The 26,736-nt window shown below is 38.9% G+C and overlaps 1 long non-coding RNA gene and 1 other non-coding gene across 2 annotated transcripts in view; one reads left to right on the top strand and one right to left on the bottom strand.

Annotated features, from left to right (window-relative positions):
- The window catches only part of LOC128312849 (uncharacterized), a 58,088-nt gene extending 34,738 nt beyond the window's left edge, over nt 1–23,350 (bottom strand). Inside the window, exons 1-3 of the long non-coding RNA XR_008292680.1 lie at nt 23,279–23,350; nt 13,931–14,119; nt 5,635–5,773 (exon numbers count right to left, since the gene is read on the bottom strand). This is a non-coding gene — a long non-coding RNA (uncharacterized LOC128312849). The remainder of the gene's footprint in view (nt 1–5,634; nt 5,774–13,930; nt 14,120–23,278) is intronic.
- Nucleotides 19,394–19,500, top strand: LOC113600709 (U6 spliceosomal RNA). Its single transcript, XR_003421825.1, has one exon. It is a non-coding gene; the product is annotated as a U6 spliceosomal RNA (small nuclear RNA).
- Nucleotides 23,351–26,736: the final 3,386 nt, after the last annotated feature.

Here is a 26,736-nt window from a genome sequence, read left to right as displayed (position 1 = left end):
GAAAGACTATGTGGATAAGATAGAGTTCCAATGCCAGTCCTGTATAAGGAACACCTGGAGCTAGGGGCAGGAAGCAGCATGGGGCCAAGTCATTATCCCCAGACCATCTACTCTGGACAGGTCTCCCCATCCACAGCCTATCATGTGCTGGTCATTAGCAGGTATGGTACCCAATTGTGTCTCAGATTTGCTTAGTCCTTCCCTGACGCACCCTGTGTAGACAACACACTTTCCACGGTCAGGATGCTCAGGAAGAGAGGGGGGTATTCTGAATGCCTAGATGGCTGGAGATGATGTTAGGGTCAAAACAACTAGCTCAAATGCTCAGTGGGACAGTAGTGGAGTATGTTTACTATTATATGAAGAGCTAGCATATGTATAAGGCTATATGATTTATAAAATGCTCTTTTATGGATTTTGATGAGTCCCATCATATACTGAAATTATATTAAGCCTGAGATATTACTTACAGCCAGTTTGTTGTCATAGTAGAACTTTAGCCTGGTCCTGTCTGACTTCAGACTTTTGGGTTTTGCTACCTTCTCTGTGGTTTGCCCCTAAGGAACTAAGGGCATCCACCAGATGCCCAGGAATACTCCCATGACTGAGGAACCAAGGCTTGCCTTGGGTTCACAGTCACAAACCATTTGATTTGCTTCCAGGAAGACTTAGAACTCAGTATCAATCTCTGAAAATTTTTATCTTGTTCTCAGACCAAATACGAAAACAAAAGATCAAGTTGGAATTTTTATGGGCTTAGAAAATGGCAAGACTAAGTGGTTTTTGAACATTCAGTTTGGATGGGAATTAGAGCAATAGCAATGAAGGCAGCTTTAAAAAAATAAATTATGTATGGAGAAGAAGCAATCTAATCTAATCTTAGGGTTAAATCACTGGCCTAGAAATCAGAACACTTGGAAACTAGTGTTGGAAACAATTGTGTGAATTTAGGAATGTCACTTTCCTACTTTATGCTCCTTACCTCATATGTATAAAATGGAAATGATACTTGATCGATTTGGAAAATAGATGAAATTTTTAGAAAAGGAGAAAGTACTAGGTGAATGCAAAATAGCACTATATTTAAAAATAGAGGAGTCTGGAGTGTGTGTGATATGGGTTGAATTCTGTCCCTCCCAGATTCATATGTTGAAGTCCTAACTCCCAGAACTTCAGAATACAACCTTATCTAGAAAGAGAGTTGTTTCAGCTGTAATTGTTTAAGATAAAATCATAAGTGGAATAGAGTGGGCCCCATAATTCAATATGATTGGTGTCCTCACACAAAGGGGAAATTTGGACACAGACATACACATGTATTAGGAGAATGTCACATGAAGATTGGAATTATGTTGCCACAAAGCCAAGGAACTACCAGAAGCCAGGAAAGAGGCCTGAAACCCATGCTTCCTTAATGCTTTCAGAGGGATCATGGTCCTATTGACAATGACAGCCCTGGCAAACAAATACAGTGTACCTGAAATGGTGTTCCTATAGTGAGGAATTCCTGTATGTACCTTTTTTGTAGTCCTCTCATGTGACAGATCCAACAATTCTAGTAGGAAATCCCAACAGTGAACATTATAACACCTAAGTGAAGATCAAGATGGGTTCTTTTTTCCAGTATGCAAACTTCTTGATTTACAGATAAAACTGAATCCCAGGGCTCCCAGGACTATAGCTAAATGTGTCTAATTATTGGACCACAAAGAGTGGCTGATTGCAAAGTCCCTCTTAGTGTTGATGGAGGTGGTATGGATGTAGGCTTTTTCATTTATTTAATCAACTATTACTCATTGAGTATTGACAGCAAAATCCTAGCCTTCTCCTTCAGAATAGGGAACACTTTCATGGAAAGAAAGTTGTGGTTAGGAAGTTACCAACTACCATTTATCTCCACAATTGGGCATTCAGAGTAGAGGAAGTAAGGGGAGGACAGGATAAGCCAATCTTTGTGCCTACTCCTCTGCCTCTTCTCCTCACCTTCTTTTCATGTCAGGATCTTCCCTTTTACCCACATGCCTCACCCTAGATTTAGGCAAGAGGAGACTTTGACCAAGGACTTCATTTTAGAAGGTCTCACGTAGCACAAAAGCAGTTCAGGCCCCAGCAAAACAATACTCCACATCTCTCTCCTGGGTGGGACAATACAGTGGAGATGGATATTATATCACAGCATGGGAATAATTTGAGTGGCAGAACTCTTAAGTAAGAAAAAGATAAATTAATTAATAATCCTTCCTCTCTGATAGCAGTGAAGTCAATAGACTTTGCATAACGAAAGTAGGTTTCCAAGGAGGGACAAAGAGGCATTCATAATTAGCACAGTATTGGCAACTGAGAAATATTTTTCAATATGAAAAATTCATATTACTTTTCTTTTTTCTTCTTTTTTTAATTTGAGAGAGAGCACAAGAGGGGCAGAGGAGTAGAGGGAGAAAGAGAGAGAGAGAGACAGAGAGAGAGAGAGGGAGAGAGAGAGAGAGAGAGAGAGAGAGAGAGAGAATCCCAAGCAGGCTCCATGCTCAGCACAGAGACCAATGTGGGGCTCTATCCCATGACCTTGGCAATATGACTTGAGCTGAAATCAAGAGTCAGATGTCCAATTGACTGAGCCACCCAGGTGCCCCAATATTACTTTTAAATATGTTTTTTTGTAGGTCAAGATCCATGCTAATATGGTAGTCTCATGTGGCTATTTAATTAAACTGAAATTAAACAAAATTAAAAATGTAGGTTCTTGGTCGCACTTACTACATTTCAAGTGCTCAATAGCCACTCATGCAGTGTGACTGCCATATTGGACAGTTCAGATATAGAACATCTCCATGATTGCAGAAAATTCTGGTGGATAGCCTGACTTAGATTTAACAAATATGGAGCATAATATTGATTCTTCATATTGGCAGTTAGATTGCTACTGAAGCTAGGATCGCAAAGAGTTTCCTTTTTATAAAAATATTTAATACAATTTAACAAATAAAAAACCATATTCAGCTTATTTAAGTAATTAAAAGATTACTGAGGAAAGGTGTAGGATAACGGCACAAACTTGGTTGGCAAGGGGAAAAGTGTGCAAAGTAGAACATTGGCCAAGACACAGAAACGTTTTGTGTCCCTTGTAAGGTACGTAATTGGAATTTGTTATTAGGATAATGGTTTCCACAATTCTCATAGTAACGACATTGTGAACAATTCAGAGATTATATGTAATGTTTTCTGGATCTAGTCAAAGGAGAGACATCTTGATGAAATACATATCAGGACTAATGTCATAACTACTCTCAGACACAGGCTGAGAACAATGACTAAACACTGTTAAAGCAACTATATTAAATTTAGATAACACATGAGATTCATTAGAATAGCTAAATGAAACAGATTTTATGAATTTGAATATTTCATAAAGAGATGATAAAATTACAAAGCAATTGTACCTTATGTGATAAAATTAAGATATTTCATGACAATTTTGTAATGATAATTTATTATATGTGACCACATAAAATTAGTTCTAACATGATATGTAAAATTATAATTTCTAAATCTAAGTATTGCTTAAATAATTTGTTGACAATTCTAATCGCTATAGCCCCAGAAGAGAAAAACTTCTCTAAACTGAAATTAATTGAACAACAACAAAAAAAAGTAAGAACTACAATGACTCAAGAAAGCTTGTCTTAATTTGGCTTTGCTGTCAGTAGAACCCAAATTATGTGAGAAATCTTTAACAATGTAATTAGTGATGTGCCGAAATAAAGGCAAGAAATACTTTTATAAAAAAAAAATTCTGAATTGAATGTCTTTACTAGAATTCATTCTAACACTGACAGCTTAGCAACACAACATCCCCACTTGAATTAAATTAGTTTATCTTTGATGTTATGTTGACTTTCAGTCATTTAAAAATAAATGGTTTTATAAAAATCTTTCAATTTTGCATTATGAAGGTATACTTTTCAAAGAAGGAAGATAGAACATATCTCGACGAAGTTTGATAGCTTGATTTATACTTCAAAATATATTGATACATGGCATGTGGGCTTCCTTTTGTCTCCTAGCCTTCGGTCTAGGGATTGTAAGAGTAGACTTGGTCTTGTCAGTCCTTTTTTCATAGGTTAGTTAGAGCCTCTTCTTATAGACCCACAGGGAGTGTATTAAGACTGGATTCTCATCCAACTTCATGGCTCACCTAAAACAGCCACACAATTCCAGACACTTGAGGGCTGAGGATATTTACAGAAGAGAAGAATGTGTTCACATGTGTGCAGTGGGGGGCGCCTGGGTGGCTCAGTCGGTTGAGCGACCAACTTCAGCTCAGGTCATGATCTCACGGTTTGTGAGTTCGAGCCCCGCATCGGGCTCTGGGCTGACAGCTCGGAGCCTGGAGCCTACTTCGGATTCTGTGTCTCCCTCTCTCCCTGACCCTCCCCCCCCCACTCATGCTCTGTCTCTCTCTGTCTCAGAAATAAATAAGCATTAAAAAAAATTCAAATATGTGCAGTGGGTTATACTTCAGTGGACATTGACCAGTCTCATGTCATCTCCACAAACACAGAACAAGAGGACCGAGGAACTATTAAGTTGTGGTTTGGAGATTTCACTTTATGCCCCAGAAAAAACAAAAACAAAAACAAAAGTATGGCAGCAAATATCCTTAAACCTTGGAATGGCTCATTGAGGGAGAAGGTGGGAGGTATAACTGACAAATGACAATTTTAAATATTTAAGGTGTACAACTTGATGATTAAATAATGAAACTAACACAGCCATCACCTCAGTAGTTACCATTCGCTTTACTTTTCTTTCTCTCCCTTTTTTTTCTTTTTTCTTCTTTCTCCTTCCTTCCTTCCTTCCTTCCTTCCTTCCTTCCTTCCTTCCTTCCTTCCTTCCTTCCTTCCTTCCCTTCTATCCTTTTTTGAGGAAGGGAGCAGAGGGAGAGGGAGAGATACAATCCCAAGCAGGTTCCATGCTCTGAGCAAAGCCCAACATGGGGCTGGATCTCACAAACCAGGAGATCTGACCTGAGTTGAAACCAAGAGTCCTGACATTTAACAGACTGAGCCACCCAAGAGCCCCTGCCTTTTTTTTTTTTTTTTTTGTAATGGTTCTTACAGGTGTAAAATTTCATGGCCCGTTGCTTAAGCATTGCACAATCACATCACGGCAGTTCAAAAGCAGGAAATGCATTTTACCAGTTTCCCAGGAAGTAAGGGAAGTCTGCATGAGTTGTAAAGGTACCTGTGCTCTGGCTGTTTTGCATTCTTGCTGAATGCTTCTACACCTGGACCACTGGGGAACCTGCCTTTGGGCTCTGTGTTGCCAGTGATGCAATCCACGGCGGATGACCACCCAGAGAGCGGCCTGAGTTATGCTCCTACGCGACACGTAGCCGTGGCATTTTGTAATGAGGAACAGCTTTCTCTGACATGTGTCCTAAGTGAAAGCCGAGCTCTAGCCTGGGCTGACTTTCAGTCCAGCCCTGGCCTAGTATGCACCGGCACCGGAGAGAAGGGGCATCCGTAGAGCGGCTGCTTGAAAGGGCTCCTGGCTCCGGTTTCCGGACAGCAGCTGCTAGTCATTTAGGCGTCTGAAACCTTTGAATCGAGCGTGTGAGGTGTCCGTGTGACTTACCAGGAAAGCTCTGCTCTGTAGCTCTGAGCTCAGGAATGAAATGGCTTGGGAAGGAGAAGGCCAGAGGGAGCGAGCAGCAGAGGCCGCTGCATAAAAGGGGCAGGCATCTGCAGGCTGGCACGGCAGGAGGAACATGCTTCTAAAAAGAAAAAGAAAGCACTTTAATTACTGACACCCCCCCCCCCCCGTTTTTTTTTTAAATATGTCAGTTGGAAATGCTTGTGGTGACAGCTGGCTAAAATGAAGGTCTCAAGCCCCTTAGATTGTGAGCTGTGTGAGAAGGAGACTCAATGAGTAGAGAACCTATATATTTAGTTCATTGCTGAGTCGGGTTAGCCAATGTGTGACTGGCTCCACCAGTTGGTGAATTTCACGAGTGGCTTTGTGACCCCGTGGACAGAACCTGAAGGTTCCAATAGACCTGTATGGATTTGAAACTAGTGGCTCCTCTTATTGTGTGATCTCAATGCCTATCGTCTCTCTCATTTTTTTTTTTTAATTTTTAAAGTTTCCTTAATAATAACCACTTTATTCAGTTGGGTGTGAATTAAATGAAGTGTCATATGTAAGTTCCAGATGTATATTTATACTGAAGACTTAAATCTTTTTAGTCCGGCTTTCCTGCTTTCCTGAAGTTTGGAAGTATAATTGTAATAGACCAGCCCTAAGAATCTGCTTCGTGTTTTCAAAATTATTTGATACTTAGGAAACAAGGCAAAGAGTCCTGCCTGTCCTTTTGGTGTTGTTCTGGACCTACCCAAGGACTACTTAATAAATGAGGAGAGATTGGCTGTATGGGATAATTCTAGTTTTTGTGGATCAGGGCCCTAACTCTGTGACATTACATTGTAACTTGAGGATTTTTTTTTTTTTTTTTTGTCAAATAGAGACGCAAATTTCTGTGTAGTAGAAAATTAACTGCAGAGGACAGTTTATCCATTTTATATCTAACATTTTATATCTAGCATTTTTTGCTTCAATATTCTTTTTTTTTTTTAAGATTTTATTTTTAAGTAATCTCCACACCCAGAGTGGGGCTCAAACTCACAACCCTGAGATCAAGTGTTGCATGCTCCAACTGCTGAGCCAGCCAGGCACCCTGAATATTCTTTCTTTAATCCTTATAAATTCTCAGTTCCTCATCTGCTCTTCGATTATGCCTCTGCTGATTCCCTCTTAAATTAGTCAAATAAATTGACCATTCTATGTTAGTTAACAAATCGATCATTCTATATTAAGTGAGTTAAACACATTGATCATGGGAGTCATGTTTTTAACTTTTTGAAAATCATGATTTGACAGTATTTAGGAATCTCCATATTTTGCTGGCAATACCTAGAACATAACAGACACTCAGTGCAGGTTTGTTGAATAAATGAGTGAGGAATCAACTAAAAATTGAACTACTGCAGGAAGCCTATAGGAGCCCTAAGTCCTGTCGGCTTTGGATCCCACCCGGTCTCTATTATCTTCATTGGTAACTTTGGACTTTGTCTTTACATTTCATGCCAGCTTAAACCAGAAGATTTAGTTCAAACTTCCTTTACAGCAGTGTGAGCAGAGGGAGTATTATATACAGTTGAAGAGAATAGTGAGTTGAGTTCATGCTGTCCCATTAGGTGTAGGTTGGGTTTTGGAAGCCTCTGTCTGCCCATGGACTCAGAAGCCCACATTAATTCAGTCTAGACATTGATGGAGGTTCTGTAAAGCCTTTAATATCTACCATTTGGTCCACCTCTTGACCTTTCTTCACTCAAATGCACAATTTTCTTTTCTTCCTCCCTCACTCCATTTTTCTACCTTGGAAGTCATTCTATTCATGTCTCTTGACAATTCCCAGTGCCTATATTTAAGCATCCAGATTCTTCACTTGATACCCTCATAGTTGCTAAATGTGCATCCACATATTCAATCCTTTTATTATTATTTTTTAAAAGGCACATCTGTATCATTGATCAGTTAATGATTGAGTTCTCCGACATGTAATAAGAATCTGGAAAAAAAAAAAAAAATGATTCTTTAACAAGGAGAGGACCTACTTTTGTTCACTTAACAAAAAGTCCAGACCTAATTTGGCAACTGAATGACACTACCAATAACCCAGCCTTCTTCTGTGTTCCCACAGAGACTTGCTTGACATGTGGTTTTCATTCAAAATGTTGTTTAGCATTGCAAGATGAATACTCCTTTTCCATCATCAAGTTCACGATCTAGGTAGAATGAAGGAAAAAGGTGATGGGCAAGTAGCACATTTTGGGTGAGTGAGTTTCCTTTTAAGAGCATTCCCAGAATCCTTTCCTAGTGATTTCCAATGACATCTCCTCAGTCACTACTGTGTCACATAGCTTTACACCTTTAGCTGTAAAGGAAGCTGAAAAATATGTAGTTATCCCAAACCAAATACTTCACGGCTCTTTTACTAAAGAAGGAGAAACTAAATATTGGGTAGTTATCTGTGATTATTTTTCTTATTTTTATCCTAACACATTTGATTTTATTTTAACACAGATATACCAGATATGTTTGATACTTCTCTCAAAATTCCTAATCACCAAAGAAATAAGTATTTGTAAGTCATTGTTTTAAATTAAATGATTCCAAATTATCAGCACAAATAAACTGGGACATTGAAGAATAGCAGACTAATCAGACATATTGGGCCAGTTGGGAGTTGAATCCCAGTTATACAGTTTACTGGCTATGTAACCATGGACAAACTTCCTTGAATCTCATTTGTCTTAATCTCTAAAATGAGGATAAAAGAATAGCACAGCCTAAGCAAAAGTTCCTTAGAAAACAGAGTCTATGACAAAACTCATGATTAAGGCCTTCCTGAAAGGCCTTAAGCAGAGTGGGAGTGCAATTAGAAAAGAATATTTAATCAGTTTTTCAAGATGTTAAGATTATAACAGAATTTTAGAATTCTGAGATAATTTCTTTCCTATGGGGTTAAAATTTTCTTTATATTATGAAATTATGTAATAGTAGTTTGAGTTTACTTTTGAATGCTCTCATTGAAAACAAAAAATTGGAAACCTGGCATCTCTGTGTTGGTTCTTAGTTTTCAAAAATGTCCTGACCCTTGTAATCCTCTTGATCGCTAAGATTTCTTCTTCACCTGATATTATCATTATGAGAAGATGAGATCTTGTGTACTTTAAAAGAGTCATGTAGCTTCCAGCAAGATTTCCAAGACTTGCTATCACTAAGAGAAATGGCTGCTTTGGAAAGATATTGTGCATGCAAGCCCATTTATTTTATTCCCATTGAATTCAGTTTTCAAGTAGCTTCTAGGATAAAGCAGAAAAAAGTCTTTCTTTCACCATAAAAAGAAACAGGAGTATCTGGCCTATGTCAAAGGTCCATGTAATATTAAGCAAGTACAGTGCCTGAAATATATTAGGTGCTCATTACATGTTTGTGGAATGAATTTAGAGAAGACTCCTTTCTTTTTTTTTTAATTGATGTATAATTGACATATGTTGGTTTCAGATGTACAACATAATGCTTTAATTTTTGTATACACTGTGCAATGATCACCCAATGAGTCTAGTTAACATTCGTCACCATACATAGTGACAGATTTCTTTTTCTCACAATGAGAAGTTTTAAGATTTACTCTTAGCAACTTTAAAAATACAAGGTAGTATTACTAACTATGGTCTCCATGCTGTACATTATATCCCCATGACTTATTTATTTTATAACTCGAAATTTGTACCTTTTAAGTCCCTTCACCCATTTTGCCCATCTCCCATCCCCTGCTTTTGGTAACCACCAATCTGTTCCATACAAATTTTAGAATTGTTTGTTCTAGTTCTGTTTAAAAAAAAGCCATTGAAATTTTGATAGGGATTGCACTGAATCTGTAGATTGCTTTGAGCTGTATGGGTATTTTGGCACATTGATTCTTCCAATCCATGAGCACAGAATATCTATTTATTTATATCTTCTTCAATTTCTTTTATCAATGTCTTTTTTAAAATGTTTATTATTTTTGAGAGGGATAGAGAGACAGAGTGCAAGCAGGGGAAGGGCAGAGAGAGAGAGAGGGAGACACAGAATCCGAAGCAGGCTCCACGCTCTGAGCTGTCAGCACAGAGCAGGACGCTGGGCTCGAACTAACGAACTACGAGATCATGACCTGAGCCAAAGTTGGATGTTTCATCAACTGAGCCACCCAGGTGCCCCTTTTATCAATGTTTTATGGTTTATTGTGTATAGAGCTTTTGCCTCCTTGGTTAAGTTTATTTCTAGGCTTTATGTTCCCATAAATGTTTTATGATGCCTTGGAAGTAGTCATCTACCCAGAACTGTGTCTCCAGTTGTTAAAGTCCCATGGGACTCAGGTGTACAAGCCTGGCCTGATCTCCTGGCCTCCAGAACAGGTGGGCAGGGGTGTTTCCTGGGTGGCAGCTGCAAAAACAAGGTCACCATATGTAAAAACCAGGGCACCAAATTCTGCTGTGTAGGACCCTCCTCTGGGAGACAGTGGTGCTCCATAGCATGGCACAGGGGGTGTGAAAAGATGGTGCTCACTGGCTGGAGAACGGCAGAGAGGGAGGACAGGCACTTGCCAGAAAACGACGACAACAACAACAACAACAACAAAGGAATAACGACAAAAAAGAAAAAAAAGGAAACAAGTGCCATCTTTTTTGTTGTTGTTGTTTCTCCTTTTTCTCTTTTCTCTTTTTTCCTTGTGTCTCAGTCTTACGTACCCACTTCAATGTGGATTTTCTCTCATTTGCCTGATGTAAAGGGGTTGCTCTGCTAGGTTAGTTTTTTTTTCCCCCTAGAGGAACTTATCCCATACATAGCTATAGATTCAGTGTGTCTGTGGGAAGAGATGAGTTCAGCACCTTCCTATGTCACTATCTTGAACTGGAACTGACAAGGTTCCTTCTTATCTCCTATATATTTCATTGGGCAAGGCTCACCCTCTGGGCATTTAACTCCCCAGTATTTCATGTTTGTAGTATGAATAAAAAAATGTAGACCTGATATGGGTATCTATAATATTACTACATCCACAAAACATAACCAGTAATAATCCTATGACTATTACATGAGAAAATTATGGGAGACATTTAAAAAAATTGATATTGTCATTATTAAGGAATGACAGAAGTAGACTGTAGCAATAGCACATAAAGCAAATGTTCTAAAAGAGGAATCACATGTGCTTCACATTCCCTCAGGAGGTTGAAGCAAAGATAAAAGTGCCAACATATTAGCCTTAATTCATCTCTTTGCCACAACAGATGACAGTGCTTTGTTCAAAATAGTTGCTGAGAAAAGATATTCAATCAGGAAAAACACAACAGAGTCAGGGGGAAAGTAATAAACCGACTGCCAAACCACAAAAAATGGCAAGTGATTATACAGCTTTTTTTATGTCTCACGAAGCAATGATGAGTTGGCACTAATTCCCAGTTGAATGGTGAGTCGTCTACAGATACGGTGGCATCACTGAAACATGTCCCCAGTCACCTGTGACTATCCATGTTTTGGGTTTATTTCATTCAGGCCATTGCAACATGCAGAACATTTGACAATTAGGTTTAAGTACAAATGCGTTTTTTTCCCTCCTGGAAAAATGGCATAAACTGGTAGGTAGCAACTGAACAAATATTTGAAGTTAATGGAGGAGTAGTGAGTAGATGAAGAATGTCTGCCAGCCTTCGACAAGATGGGGAATCAATTGATGTTGAGTATTGAAAATGTATATATATATTTAAGTTTATTTATTTATGTTGAGAGGGACAGAGACAGTGCACGTGGAGGAGGGACAGAGAGAGAGAGAGAGAGAGAAAATCCCAACCAGACTCCGTGCTGCTAGTGCAGAGCCTGATGCAGGGCTTGAACCCATGAAACTGCATGATCATGACCTTAGCCGAAACCAAGAGTTAGGCACTTAACCAGCTGAGCCACCCAGGTGCCTTTATGTTGAGTTGAGTATTTATGTTGAGTATTTAAAGTAACAATGTGTATATACAGGGAGGTGGCTTGGTCCACAAGATTGGAGTGTGGATACTTTCCTGTATTCCAAGGAAATGGAATATATCCGTGGAGCTTTCAAACATGTGCTCTTCTAACTTTATGCTCAGGTCGATGAACACCCACCCATAAGAAAACCCAGGCTAAGGTAGATATTGTCAGATGTTTCCACTGAGTAGCTTATAGCTTGTGCTGATTATGGATTATTCTGTTCTGTGGCCACAATTCTGGGTGGGTAGTCATTTGAGGCATTTTACAACGTTGAAGTATCCTGAAGAATGGAGAAGGCTCTGCCTTCACATTCAAGGATCAGTACCACCACAGAGATAAAGTCATAGTTATAAAAATTATGGCTACATTTTGTAGAATGATCTTTTCTCTTTCATTTTTGATTTATTTCTAAGTAGATCATGTTTATGGATAAGAACTTTTTGAGACACTCTTTACTTGTTCAATTCCTTCATTGTTTGTTTCAAGGGGCACATTTGGGTGAGTACTAATAGCACTTAAAATGAGCAGGTATTATTTTCCACTCAGAAAATAATATGTGCTAATTATGAAAAGAACACTCTTATGAAAAAAAAAGATCACCCAGTGATAATCAATGTTATCATTTGAATGTATTTCCTTCCAACTATTTTTTTAATGAATCATTTATATATTTTTTAACATAGTTGTGACCATACTGAATATACAAGTTTGTGCAGGGTCTTCAAGTAGACCTCAATGATTCATGTTAATGAGTGATGGGGGAAAAAAAGGCCAGAACGAATGAAAACAAAAGATAGATGAAAAGTCTCACTGTAATCAACGGTCTAAAATACTGCTTCCACCAAATGTTTTCCTGAAAGGCTAAACAACACCTTCTTTAAGCTGCTGTCACATTTTCTTCTTCCTTTAAATAAAGGAATTAATTATGTGGTTATTGTGATTTCTTTCTACATTATCTCATGTGAGCCTCCCAAAATAATAAGTAACAGTTGTACCACCATTTAACGTTAATTGATACAGTTGGGTCTAAAAACCAGGTGTCTGAACTCCACTTTCCATTACAGCAGACTCCCACCCTTGGGATTTGATTGGATGCAAATACCTTTGTAAACTCTGCCCTGGCCACAACTCTTAGTCACTTTGTTTGGCATCTGGACTAGAACAAAATGAATAAGTTTTCGAGGCCTGGTCTAACACCCTAGGGGTCATGCCTGGACCCCAAGTTTAGAGGTTCTCTGGGAAGCTAGTTGATTTGTTGTGTTTTGTCTATGATATGAAAATTAGAATATCTGAAAGGCAGATGTTAGGTTGGAATCTTTGTCCCCTTATTTCTAGTTATGCGACTTTTGAAAAATTATTTAACCCCTCTGAGCCTTAGTTTTCTGATCAGTAAAGTTAGGAATAATATTATCTCTCATGGCATATTATCTCATGAGGTTTGACTATGATCACACAACTTACAGTGATAGAAAGTAACTCAGCACATATTAACCCTTGAATGATGCTGAAAAATAGCCAAGCCTCCCAAAGGTTCCTCAGACGAGGGGTCTCAGACCGTTTGGATCCACACTTAGCCTTGCATAAAAGGGGAGATGAGGAGATATTTAGGACTCGGGGCAAAGAAAAGGATGGAGGTTCTCCAAAGACTTTCTCATTGCTTTCCAAAGACTTTTAGGTAGTAGTGACCCATATTTGTCTTTCAACCTCCAGTACTTAAACACTTGAGTGCCTAATATGTGCCAGAAACCTTTCTAAATGCTAGCGATGCCCTACTGGAAACAGACTCCAACAATGGTTTCTCAAATAAGTCCATGTATGGTGGGGGTAACTTGTGCATTATGTGAAGGCATGTTTTGAAGCAGCTTTTGTTTTCTTTGCTCCCTCATCCTATCCTTCAGTTTGCACCAATATGCAAATAATCATATTCAGACTTAACTGATACCATTTAGTGCTTGGGATTTGAACTCAAGTCTGCCTGATTCAATATCTGTTCATTCTTCTGCTATGAAGATTTACCATGTATCCACCTCAGAGAGACCCAATAAGTGTCAGTCTTTGGACTCTACACTCAAAGAGCAGAGGAGACAGGACAGAAATAATAATGACCAATGTAAGACAGTATTGTAACTCCTTAATTATTTTTAAAATGAAGCATGCCACGTGAGTGAATTTTCCAGGTAATCTAGGCAATATTTTTCAAGGTTCAATACAATTTTGACTTTCACCATCTTTTGACAGAAACCATATGGTATAACATCATATTATTTTCTGCATTTTTAACCAGACAACTTTGAACCTAATTTACCTTTGTTCAAGGGATGGAACATCTTGATTTTGCTCATGAATGTCCTTGGGACTTCTGTTGTTTCTTTGTCTCTTTCCTCTTAGTCTAAATCTCAATCATTACTTCCACCATGTTTTGAGATCCTTTCTTTCTCTTCTCTTTCTTGTTTTTTAATTTTCTTTTCTGTCTGCTGGTGCTAATCTTTCTGGCCTAAAACGCCAAATAAGTGAACAAGTTAAAACTGTGGCAAAGGTCTTGTGTCCACGTAGTAAAGTACAAGTTTTAATAAGGGTGCTATTTACTCTTTGTTGCCTGAACCCACCCCTTTTCCCATTTACTTCGACTGTGGATGTTTTCAGGGTAGAGGGGGAAGCGTTTTAGCCAGAGACAGACTGCCGTCCAGATAAGCGAATGTGATACTACAGTTCTTCAAGAATGGCAAGTATGTCAAGGACAGATGGAGTTAGTAAAGGTTGGGTGCTCGGGGCTGGAGCCAGGCCTCTGGGAAGAATTAGATGGGGAACGGATTCAAAGGAGGAGGCCAGGAGACACAGCCTAAGCAGAAGGAGCTAAGTGCCAGAGGAAAGAGAGATGGGCGGCCACACCCTGAGCATCTACTGCAACCTGGCTATTGCGTTTAATCCTCAAAGTATGTTATGCAGGCATTGTGCTATTTATGTGCTTCCATCCCAAGTTCTCCCCCCTGTCCTTCTCTCCCCTTCTCCTCAGTCCTCTAGCTGCCCCCTGGGTTGGGTTCATGCAAGGCAGTGACATGCGAGTGGAAGATGAGAGGAGAGTGAGGTCAGGGTATTTACTCCTCTGGGTCACTCTGGGTTGGCTGCACCCCTCTCCCAAGACATGCAGCTTCTGTTAGGCACTCTTCTGCACACAGCTAGTGCCCCAGAACGCTGCCCTCCCTTCAGGCTGAGTGTCATAATTGCTCCACGCTGCAGATTCCCCTAAACGCTGCCCATTCCTTTGTGAATAGTCCTTGTATGAAATTTGCATCAGGGGCACCTGGGTGGCTCAGTTGGTTGAGCTTCTGACTTTAGCTCAGGTCACGATCTCATGGTTCATGGGTCCAAGGCCTACGTTGGGCTCCGAGCTGACAGTGAAGACCCTGCTTTGGATTCTTTGTCTCCCTTGTTCTTTGCCCCTCCCAGGCTTGTGTTCTCACTCTCTCTAAAATAAACAATAAGGGGCGCCTGGGTGGCTCAGTTGGTTAAGCGTCCGACTTCGGCTCAGGTCACGATCTCGCGGTCTGTGGGCTCGAGCCCCGTGTCGGGCTCTGTGCTGACAGCTCAGAGCCTGGAGCCTGCTTCAGATTCTGTGTCTCCCTCTCTCTGACCCTCCCCCGTTCATGCTCTGTCTCTCTCTGTCTCAAAAATAAATAAACATTAAAAAAATTTTTTAAATAAACAATAAAAATTTTTTTTTTAATTCTCATCAATTACCAAATTTGGGATGTCATCAGTGTCCTGCTATTACCCTGAGTGACCCAGACACTCTGTTTTCATTCTCCTTTCGTAAATGGGATAAATGAATTTTAGATTTTTATGTAATGTGCCCATAGTCACACAGCTAGAAATAGCTGGCTGTGAGATTTGAAGTCAGCTCTGTCCACTGCCTATGTCCTTCGCATGACGCCAGTCTGTATGAGTATTCACGGGAAAAATCAAGGGACTAGTATCTATAGTGGGGAGGGATCCCCACTGTGAGATGAAGAAAGAAAAAGTCATATTCTATAAACAGTTAATTGGCTGCCTAACCTGGGCAAGATGCTGTAACGACAGGATCACAGGACATTAAACCTGGAATGGTCCTTATCTGTAAATAGTTTTCATGCTGTGCTCACTGGAGCCCTAGCAGTTCCTCACAGAAGCCTCTGAGATTCCATGAGGAACAGACACCAGGCTGGCCTTAGGCAGTCTTGTGTGCTTCATGGAAGGCAGATATACTTTCATCGGCTCTAGGTTTCCTCTGTGCTCACTGAATGAAATCCTGAGAGAGAAGGTTCTGAAGCTTTCCTTGGTTTCTTCTTTACAATGAGGCTGTCGTATTCCGTAAGACGGCTGGTGCTATTACTCAGATGGCACATAGGAAATACCTGGCTATAAATGAATGTACATGTCCTTCATATTTTCATTCTTTTTGAGTACATCCAGAGAGGAAAATTCAGTTTAGGGTGTGAAGTTTTTCCATTTCATCTCTGATTCAGTAGAGATAAATTAACCATGAATACTCCTTTACGTGTGGCTTTGGTCTGAACAACTGAAGCAATTGGAGAGCAGAGAAGACAAACATGAGCTCTACTCTGAGCCCCGGCAGGGAAAACATATGCCTTCTCTGGTCATATTCTGATGTAGCCACCTTGCCTCATGTTAATGAACACATGGTCAAATGATTGGTCCATGAAATATAGGCCCTTACTCATTTATAAACAGCTGCTCCTAGTGGCCCTTCACCACTTGAATAACATCCTGTACTCTTTTCTTAGGCTTTGCAAGGCACATCCTGAGCTGGAAAAGTTTTGCTAGGCATTCATCTTGAGCAGGGTTTCTCCAACAATAATGTTTGAGAGTCACTGATCTGGAGAGGTAGGTGGGGGGTATACTGCACATATACATGTACACTCTGTTGTGTGTGCACCCAAACACCCCTACACACACACTACATCCACCCCTCCATAGTGTAGCGTCAGTCACTAAATACTTCAGTATACCAAGTCAGTGGTTCTCAAGCTTGGCTGCAAAGTAGACTCACCAAGGGGGCTTTAAACATTTCTTAATTTTCTTTTAAAGGTTATTTATTTTTGAGAGACAGAAAGAGACAGACAGAGCATGAGTGGGGAGGAGCAGACAGAGAGAGGGAGACACAGAATCCAAACCAGGCTCCAGGCTCTGAGCTGTCAGCACAGAGCCCAACCTGGGGCTCAAAATCATGAACTTGAGATCATGACCTGAGCCGAAGTCAGATGCTTAACCAAGTGAGCCACCCAGGTGCCCCAAGGAGGCTTTAAACATTTCTAATGCTTAAGTGACATCCCAAACGATTTAAATCAGAAACTCTGACAGTGATACTCCAGGTTATTCTAAGTTGCAGCCAAGTTTGAAAACCAGTGTACAAGATTAGATGTTTCTTATGATGAGGTGCCCTTGGAATACATTTAGTTTTTAAGAATAAAAGATTTAAAACTTAAAAAAAAAATACAACATTTTGGGGGTGCCTGGGTAGCTCAGTGGGTTAAGAGTCTGACTCTTGATTTCGGCTCAGATCATGATCTCCAGGTTTGGGAGTTCAAGCCCCTCATCGGACCTCTGCTGTCACAATGGAGCCCAATTTAGATCCTCTGTCCCTCTCTCTCTCTGCCCCTCCCCCCCCATGCTTGCTTGCTCGCTCGCTCTCTCTCTCTCTCTCTCCCCCTCCTCTCAAAAATAAATAAATATTTTTAATATTTCAAAAAAACACTATCTTAAAATAAAACATTTATTTTCATAAAATGTCTAATTTCATACATGCTTCCTTCTGCCTCTGGCTATGATGGGGTCACTGGGATGGGAGCACCCTCTGACAGAAAACAATGAGAAATCTGGATGAAATGTACGGGGTAACTGTTTCTGCATATTAGACAATAGGCGGTGCAGGACCGTGATTCACAAGAGAAAGGAAATAAACAAGGTGGACTTTCTGTGCATCTGGCCTTTCTGTCTGGAGGCACTTTTCAGACTGCAGTGAAGGAAGGAGACAGAGGCTGGAATTTTGGAAGAGCGAGGCGTCTGGGATTTGAGGGTCAGAGTACCAGACAGGAGGGAACTGTGCAGAGAAAGAGCTCCAAAATCTGCATAAAGGTCCCCTTGAGTATGGTGTTGAATTCTAAACCACAGATGTGACGGGTGAGAGTCCGTGAGTCTGACTGGGCAAAGAACAACCACACAACTGTAAATTGAGGAGTTCCTGGAACACACACAAGGCTGGGAGATGTCTGAGGTTTGGTCAACCAGAGTAAAGAGTCCTTATTGAAGCCCCATAGGATTCAGTGGTGACAGTGGAGGGTCATGCCTTACGAGAGAAAATAAACTAGTCAAGGACACTCAAAACCTGCCCTAAAAAAAGCTCCTAAGAAAACTTTGAAAAGCTCAGGCTGAATAACAAGTAATTTAAGTGCCTGCCCAAATAAAATCCAATACTTTTTAAAGGAACATATATTTTTAAAAAATGTCCAGCATTCAACATTGTAAAATGCACAATGTCCAGGATCTAATGAAAGAAAAAATATTGGACATATGAAGAAGTAGAAAAAAATGCAACTGACTCCAAGGAGAAACAGCAATCACCATAAACAAGATAAGCAATGACAAAGGTAATGACATTAGTAGACAAGGATCTGAAAACAGCAAATATAAATACTTTCAAGGATTTAAAGGGAAACACAAGCCTAGTGAGGAAAAAAATGAAGGATTTAAAAAATGGAATTTCTAGAAATGAAATATCCAAAATTTCACTGGGAGGATTAACGACTGATTAGACACAAAGAAGGAAACAACAACGAGAACAACAACACTGAATTTGAAAGCACAGCAATGGAAACAATGTCGACTGAAGCATAGAGGGTAAAAAGACCAAATGAACAGAGCTTTAGTGTCCAGGGGACAATATGAAGTATCAAGATACGTACAAATAGAGTTTTATAAAAAGGGGAGAGGAAAGAAAGGAAATTACTTGAACTCCTCCCACCCCCGGCAACATTCTTTGCAAATTTGAGGAAAAATGTCAATCCATGTATTCAAGATGCTCAACAGAACCCCAAGCAGGCAGAGCAAGGAAAACCTCAAACATAATAAAAGTTTTGAAAACCTGGGATAAAAAGTAAATCTTAAAAGCAGCCAGAGAAAAGAAATACACATTACATACAGAGTAAAAGATAAGAATCTGTGGATTTCTAATCAGAAACAATGTAGGCCAGAAGACAATAGAATGACATCTTCAAAGTGCTAAAAGAACAAAAGCCATCAACCCTGAATTCTCTATTCAGTAAAATAACTTTAAAAATAAAAGAAAGGCACCTGGCAGGCTTAGTCAGTGGAGCATGTGACTTTTGATTTGGGGATGTAAGTTTGAGTCCCGTGTTAGGTGTAGAGGACTACTTAAAATCTTTATTTTTAAAAAAAAATTTTTTTTAACGTTTATTTATTATTGAGAGACAGACACAGAGTGTGAGCAGGAGAGGGGGCAGAGAAAGGGGGAGACACAGAATCCGAAGCAGGCTCCAGGCTCTGAGCTGTCAGCACAGAGCCCAACGTGGGGCTCGAACTCACAAAGTGTGAGATCATGACCTGAGCTGAAGTTGGTTGTCTAACCAACTGAGCCACCCAGGCGCCCCTACTTAAAATCCTTTTTTAAAAAAAGAAATAAAGACTTTTTCAGATGAACATAGTCTGAGAGAATTCATCATTAGAAAATCTGTGCTATAGAAAATATTAAAGAGTGCTCGCTTCGGCAGCACATATACTAAAATTGGAATGATACAGAGAAGATTAGCATAGCCCCTGCACAAGGGTGACACACAAATTCGTGAAGCGTTCCATATTTTAAAAAAATATATTAAAGAACACCGGACATGGTAAATATACATAAAAAACTCTTGGTCTTAACAACATGAATAAATACATAAAAGCTACTAATGAGATATACCACTCTTTCTTCAATACTACGTCTTTGAAATCCATGTGTGTTTTGAATTTACATCGCAATTCAATTTGTGTTAATCACATTTTTTAATGCTTATTTAGTTTTGTATATATAGAGAGAGACAGAGACAGAATGTGAGTGGGGGAGGGACAGGCAGAGAGGGAGACACAGAATCCGAAGCAGGCTCCAGGCTCTGAGCTGTCAGCACAGACCCCAACTTGGGGCTCAAAAGCTGTGAGATCATGATCTGAACTGAAGTCGGATATTCAACCGACTGAGCCACCCAGGCACCTCTGTGCTAATCATATTTTAAAAACTCAATAGCCACATGTGGCTAAGGGTTACTGCATTGAGCAGAGTGGCTCAGGCTCAGGAAATGGTTTATTTCCTCATTTACTTACTGTCATCTGAAAATAATGCATTTGTTTACTTTCTGTCTCACCCTATTAGAATGTAAGCTCTAAGAGAGCAAGGACATTGTCTTGTTCACGTTGTATGTCCAGTGGCTAAGATAGAACACAGAACCTAGTACATGGTAGGTACTACCATTTGTTTCTTGAATGAAAATTGTTTCAAAGGAGAAGACGTGGATACTACATACAGCAGACAGGGGTTTCAGGAAATGTATTCTAAGAACAAAAATGGCCCTTAGAGGAGGTTCAGTGAGTACAGACTTTGAAATTTGATGAATATAGGCTTGTGACACTTTAGGCTTTTCATAAACCTCGATGCAGGGATGTCCAGAGTGGATGGGGTACGGGAAGAGTGGGAGAGTATTTTATCTGTGACATAGTTTTAAATTGCCAGGGCATGATGATAACAAAAAGTCTTACTTATCTTCTAAAAGAAAAGGAAAAAAAAAAGCCCACATACAATGAGCCCTCTCATTGCCTGCCCCTGCAGCTCTCACTGCCTCACCCCTGGGGTATGTCATTGTCACTGTGAACTTGCATTTTCTCATCTTTAAAGTTATTTTTGTCATTTTACTTAGCAAATATATTTATAGCCCTTAGTATGTTCTCATATTCTCAATGCTTTAATATTAATCAGTTTAATCCTAGTAACAATCTTGGGAGGAAAGTTTTTGTTGTTGTTTTTTTTTTATTCCCATTTTACAGATGAAGAGACCAGAGCCCAAGTTTACACATTTGAAAAGAAGCAGAACCAGGTTTTTAACTCAGGGAATCTGACGCCAGAGAACATACTATGTTGCCTCTCAATAATATGACCTACCGTACAAGGTTGGAGATACTGTGTGCAAAGTGGCCAGCTCATAACAAATATTCAAGAGCTACTAGACAGGGCTGTTCTCATTATTGCTAGTAATATTATTTTTATCAATTGGTAATCTGAAATCACAGAGAGGTTAACTGAGTCCTCCAAATGTACCTCACTATTCAGAAATAGAGGGGGCTTAAAGCATAACCTGCTGATTCCCAATCAGGCCAAGTCCACAAATATCCATTGTCAACCCTTGTGGGAAACTTTTTAAAAAGAAAAAACCACTGGAGAAATAAGAAAAGTGTTGACATTTTAATTTAATAAAAGACGAGCTTGCTTTTTTTCTCCTATGGCTTGCAGGCTCAGTTTATCTGATGCTGGGAGTCCCCTAAAACCCTCCAGAGGGATTTTTACAAAGAGAATGTTCCAAAAGCATTCTCCCTTCAGCTCCTTATCCACAGAACAAGAATAGTATTTAGCAGTCTAAGGCTATGATATATATATATTTAGCAGTCTAAGGCTATGATTTGTTTTCTCTTTTTCCTATATTTTAAACTCATGACTTAAACTTTCAAAAATGTTTACATTAGGGTATAATTCATACAAAGAAGTACACCAATTTTAAGTGTGCAATTCAAAGGATTTTGACATGTGTACATAGCCATATTACTAGCACCCAGATCAAGAAAGAATATTTTCAGCACTCCAGAAGGCTCTCTTGTAATCCCTTCCAAACAATATTCTCCACCAAAGATAGCACCATTCTGGCTTCTACCAACTTACACCCATTTTGCCTATTTTTAACTCACTTTTGAATGAAATTTAGGGTCTGGCTTTTTTTTGTTCAACATTGTTTATGACGTTTATTTATATTGTTGTGAGTAGCAGTCATTTTTTATTGATAAATAGTATTTCATTTTGTGGGTACAGTATAATTTCTATTTTTAAAAATTTTTTTTAAATGTTTAGTTATTTTTGAGAGAGAGAGAGAGAGACAGAGACAGAACACAAGTGGGGGAGGGGCAGAGAGAGAGGGAGACACAATCCAATCAGTCTCCAGGCTCTGAGCTGTCAGCACAGAACCTGACATGGGGTTGGAAGTCACTAACCACGAGATCATGACCTGAGCCAGAGTCGGACGCTCAACTAAGACACCCGGCACCCCACTCCATATTTGTTTTTAGACATTTCATGAATTTCTTGTTTGGGGATATTATGAATAAAGCATCTATGAGATTCTTATGTATTTTATTTGATGGACAGAAGAGCTTATTTTTATGACATACAAACTTACACATGAAACCACAGGGTCATCAGGTATGTTTATCTTCAAGGTTAATAGGTGTTTTTAAAGAATTTTCCAAAGCCATTGTGCCAATTTGGTACAATTCCCACAGGAGTGTTTGAGAGTCGTAGTTGCTCTGTATCCTCAATGACACTTGGTATCGTTACCTTGACTCTTAAGAATAATCTGTATTTTTTTTAACGTTTATTCATTTTAGAGAGACAGAGTGCGAGTGGAGGAGGGGCAGAGAGAGAGAGGGAGGCACAGAACCTGAAGCAGGCTCTAGGCTCTTAGCTGTCTGCACAGAGCCTGACGCGGGGCTCTAACCCACAAACCATGAGATCATGACCCAAGATGAGGTCAGGGACGCTCAACCGACTGAGCCACCCAGGTGCCCCAAATATTCTATATTTTGAATACGGTTTCATTATCATACCATGTGTCATTATTTGTAACTTATTAATTAGCCAAGGATTACATTTTTCATAGTCAAGACAATTCCATTGACAATTAAATTTCAACAAAAATTTTCTATTGATAAATCACTACCACTGTGGGTGCTTTATTTCTGCACTTTAAAAAAATCAACATGATTGAAGTGTAATTCACACACAATAAAATTCAGTAATTTATATGTAAGAATTGTTGAGTTTTGATAATAGTTGTGTAACCTCTATGGTAATCAGGATATTACCTAAAAAGTTCCTCTATGACCTTTAAAGTCAATCTCTTCTTCCTGACTCCTGGTTCTTGGTAACAATTGATCTGCTTTCTTTTACTATAATTTTGGGTTTTCTATAACTTTACATGAGTGACATTTTGTAGTATGTAGTATTTTTTGTCTGGATGCTTTTAGCAAAATGTTCTTGAGATTTATTCTTGTTATTGCTTCTATCAGCAATTCATTCCTTTTTATTGCTGAGTTGTATTTCATTATACGTATATACAGGTTTCTACCACTATCCAGAAGCAGAGGGTTTCTATGAGAACTTCTGTAAACCCAAATGGCACAAAGCAGAGAAGGAATTACCATTAATCTATATGGAAAACAAAACAAAAAACAAAATTGAGCATTCTCAGATCCAAAAAATCATCTCTCAGACTTTTCCGATACCTTAGGACACACCTTGCTAATGGATGCACGAAATAAACCGAGATTAAGCACAGATGCTCACCTGACACAGGTCAGAGCTCAGGTGGCTTGAGGCCGAGATGCCGCGGCTCCATCCGGCTGCCGCAAAACCAACACCGAACGCTGTTTTCGCTTTTCGCCTTTTGTCGTAAAAGCGAACAGCTTTGGATTTCTTTCAGTTAGCGAAATCAGGTAATAACGCAGGGGTTTCGTAATAACAAAGTGTTCTAATGCAAATTTTTGAAAAGCGGGACATACTTATATCACAATTCGTGTGGTTTTTCACATATTGATGAAAATTTAGATTCTTTCCAGTTTGGGAGTGTTATGAATAAATTGGCTTTTGAGTACAGGTGTAAACTTAATGTTCCCATATTTTTTGGGAAAATACCTACGAATGGAATCTCTGGGAATCTGGTAAGGATATGTATAACTTTTAAAGGAATTGTTGCTGTTTTTCTGTATGCATTCTCGGGAACAAGGTAGGAGAGCTCCCGTTGTTCTATATACTTGTCAGTAATTGGTATTGTCAGTGTTTTTAATTCTGGCCATTCTATTGAGTGTGTAATGATATCTCATTGTGGTTTAGTTAGCATTTCTGTAATGATGTATGATAAGCGTATGTTCATAGGCTCATTTGCTGTTTGCATGCTTTATTTTGGTACGCTGTAGTCTTTTTTTTTATTTTAATATATGAAATTTATTGTCAAATTGGTTTCCATACAACACCCAGTGCCCATCCCAAAAGATGCCCTCTTGAATACCCATCACGCACCCTCCCTCTTTTGTCTCTATATATTTTTGAGTCAGGTTATCTGTCTTCTCATTATTGTAAGAATTCTTTATCGGTAACAGTGTATTTTAAAGAGCAAAAGTTTAAATTTCAATGAAGTCAGACTTGCTAATTTTTTCTTTTATATCCCATGCTTGTTGGGTCCTATTTATTAAATCTATTTAGTTTTTGCTGAATTCGGAGTTGCAAAGCTTTTATTGCTTTTTTCTTAAAGCTTGATAGTTTTAGCTTTTACATTTAAGTCTGTGATTCATTAGACTAAATTTGTACATGTGGTATAATGCAAGCGTTGAGGTTCATTTATTTGCTTTTAGCATTTGGATATTCAATTGTTCAAACATTGTGTCTTGACAATATTATCTTTCCACATTGAATTGCCTTGGTATCTTTCTTAAAATTAATTTACCATATAGATGCATGGTTTTATTTCTGGGGTCTGTATTAGATGCTATTGATCGATATATCCATGTTTGCACCAATACCACTCTGCTTTGATTACTGTACCTTGGATGTGAGCTTTAAAGTCAGGTTGTGCAAATCCTCACTTTGTTCTTTGTCAGAATTTTGGGTTATACTGGTTCCTTTGTCATTTCATTTAGAATAGGTTTTCTGGTTTTTAGAAAAGTGACTACTGGGATTTTGAATGCAATTGCATTGAATTTATAGATTGGGGAGAACTGACATCTTAATTAGTCTTCCAATCTATGGTATGTCTCTCCATTTATTTAGATCTTTAATTTCTCTCAGCAATATTTTGTCACTTTTAGCTTACAAGTTTTGCATATTTTTTTCTTTTTTTTATTAAGCAATTTTTTTGTTTATTTGTTTATTTTGAGAGAGAGAGAGAGAGAGGGAGAGAGAAGACGAGTGGGGGAGGGGCAGAGAGAGGGAGAGAGAGAATCCCAAGCAGACTCTGTGCTGCCAGCACAGAGCCCAATGCAGGGCTTGAACCCATGAACCGTGAGAACATGATCTGAGCCGAAACCAAGAGTTGGGTGCTTAACTGACTGAGCCAAGTTTTTCATATTTTTTCATAAATTGAGTTCTATTTTTTTTCCTATTTTTGTGGTTTTGTAAATGGTTTATTATAAAAGTTTCAATTATAATAGGATATAAGATATATAATTGATTTTCTGTGTTGACCTTATTATCTACTATCTTGCCATACTCACTTAATATTTTATTTTTGGTATATTATATATAGACAATTATGTGCCCTGCAAATAAGGAAAATTTCCCTTTTTCCTTTCGAATCTCTAGGAATTCTGTTTTTGTTTCTTGCTTTACTACATGAGCTAGCATGAGCAGTACAATGTTGAATAGATGTAGTGAGGGAAGGTATTTTTGCATTGTTCCAGTCTTCAGGGTAAAGCATGAAAGATGATGTTAGTTGTAGATTTTTTATTATTTTAGGGAATTTTCCTTCTATTCTTAGTTTGCTGAGAGTTTAATTTTTTTTAGTCACGAATAAGAGTTGAATTTTGTCAAATGCTTTTTTTGCATGTATTGAGATGTTTTCCTTTCATTTACTGATAGGATGAATTACATTAATTTTCAAATGTTAAATCATTTTTGCATTCCTGGAAGAAATATTTGGTCGTACTGATGTACTGATGAATTTGGTTTGTTAAAAAAATTTTAAGGAATGTTTGCATCAATATTATTACTTTTAATATGTGTTGGGTCTTTAGGGATATTCTTATTTTTATTACTGATATTGGCAGTTTGTGTCCTTTCTTTTTTCTTGATCAATCTGGCTAAAGGTTTATCAATTTCACTGATCCAATTTTGAGTTCTTTGATGGTCTCTATTGTTTTTATATTATCTGTTTCATTGAGTTTTTAAAAATGCCCTTTATTATTTTCTGCTCCACTAAATTTGGGATTAATTAGTTCTTTTTCTTCCTAATTATTAAGGTGGAAACTTAGATCATTGATTTGAGGCCTTTTTTCTTCCTCTTTTAGCATTTGAAGTGTAAATTTTCCCCTGAGCACTGTATTAACAGCATGCACATATATTGATATGCTGTATTTTTATTCTCTGTTCAAAATTCTTTCTAATTTTCCTTTTGAATTCTTCTTTGGCTCATGGGTTGTTTACAAGTATGATGTTTGGGGATGCCTGGGTAGTTCAGTCAGTTAAGCCTCCAACTCCGGCTTAGGTTATGATCTCATGGTTTGTGGGTTAGAGCCCGACGTCAGGCTCTGCTGATAGCTCAGAGCCTGGAGCCTGCCTCAGATTCTGTGTCTCCCTCTCTCTCTCTCTGCACCTCCCCCCTCATGCTGTCTGTGTGTGTGTCTCCCTCTCTCTCAAAATAAACAATAAACATTAAACAAATTAAAAAAAAAAGAAGTGTGATGTTTGATTTCCAAATATTTGGGAATTTTTCAGATATCAGTCAGTTATTGATTTCCAGTTTAATTTGTTGTGCTTGGGGAATGCAATTTATATGGCTTCAATAGTGACAAAGCTGTTGAGACTTCTATTTGGGTCCATCATATGGTCTATATTCGTCAGTGTTCCATGTTTACTTGGACAGCATGTGTACTATGCTTTTGTTGGTTGGAGTATTGAATAACTCCCTGTTACGACCAGTATACTGGGGCGCCTGGGTGGCTCAGTCGGTTAAACGTCTGACTTCGGCTCAGGTCGCGATCTCGCGGTCCGTGAGTTCGAGCCCCGCATCAGGCTCTGGGCTGATGGCTCGG

This window comes from Acinonyx jubatus, chromosome F2 (genome assembly GCF_027475565.1).
Source record: "Acinonyx jubatus isolate Ajub_Pintada_27869175 chromosome F2, VMU_Ajub_asm_v1.0, whole genome shotgun sequence".
Lineage (NCBI taxonomy): Eukaryota > Metazoa > Chordata > Mammalia > Carnivora > Felidae > Acinonyx > Acinonyx jubatus.
This window is presented reverse-complemented; position numbering and strand designations above follow the sequence as displayed.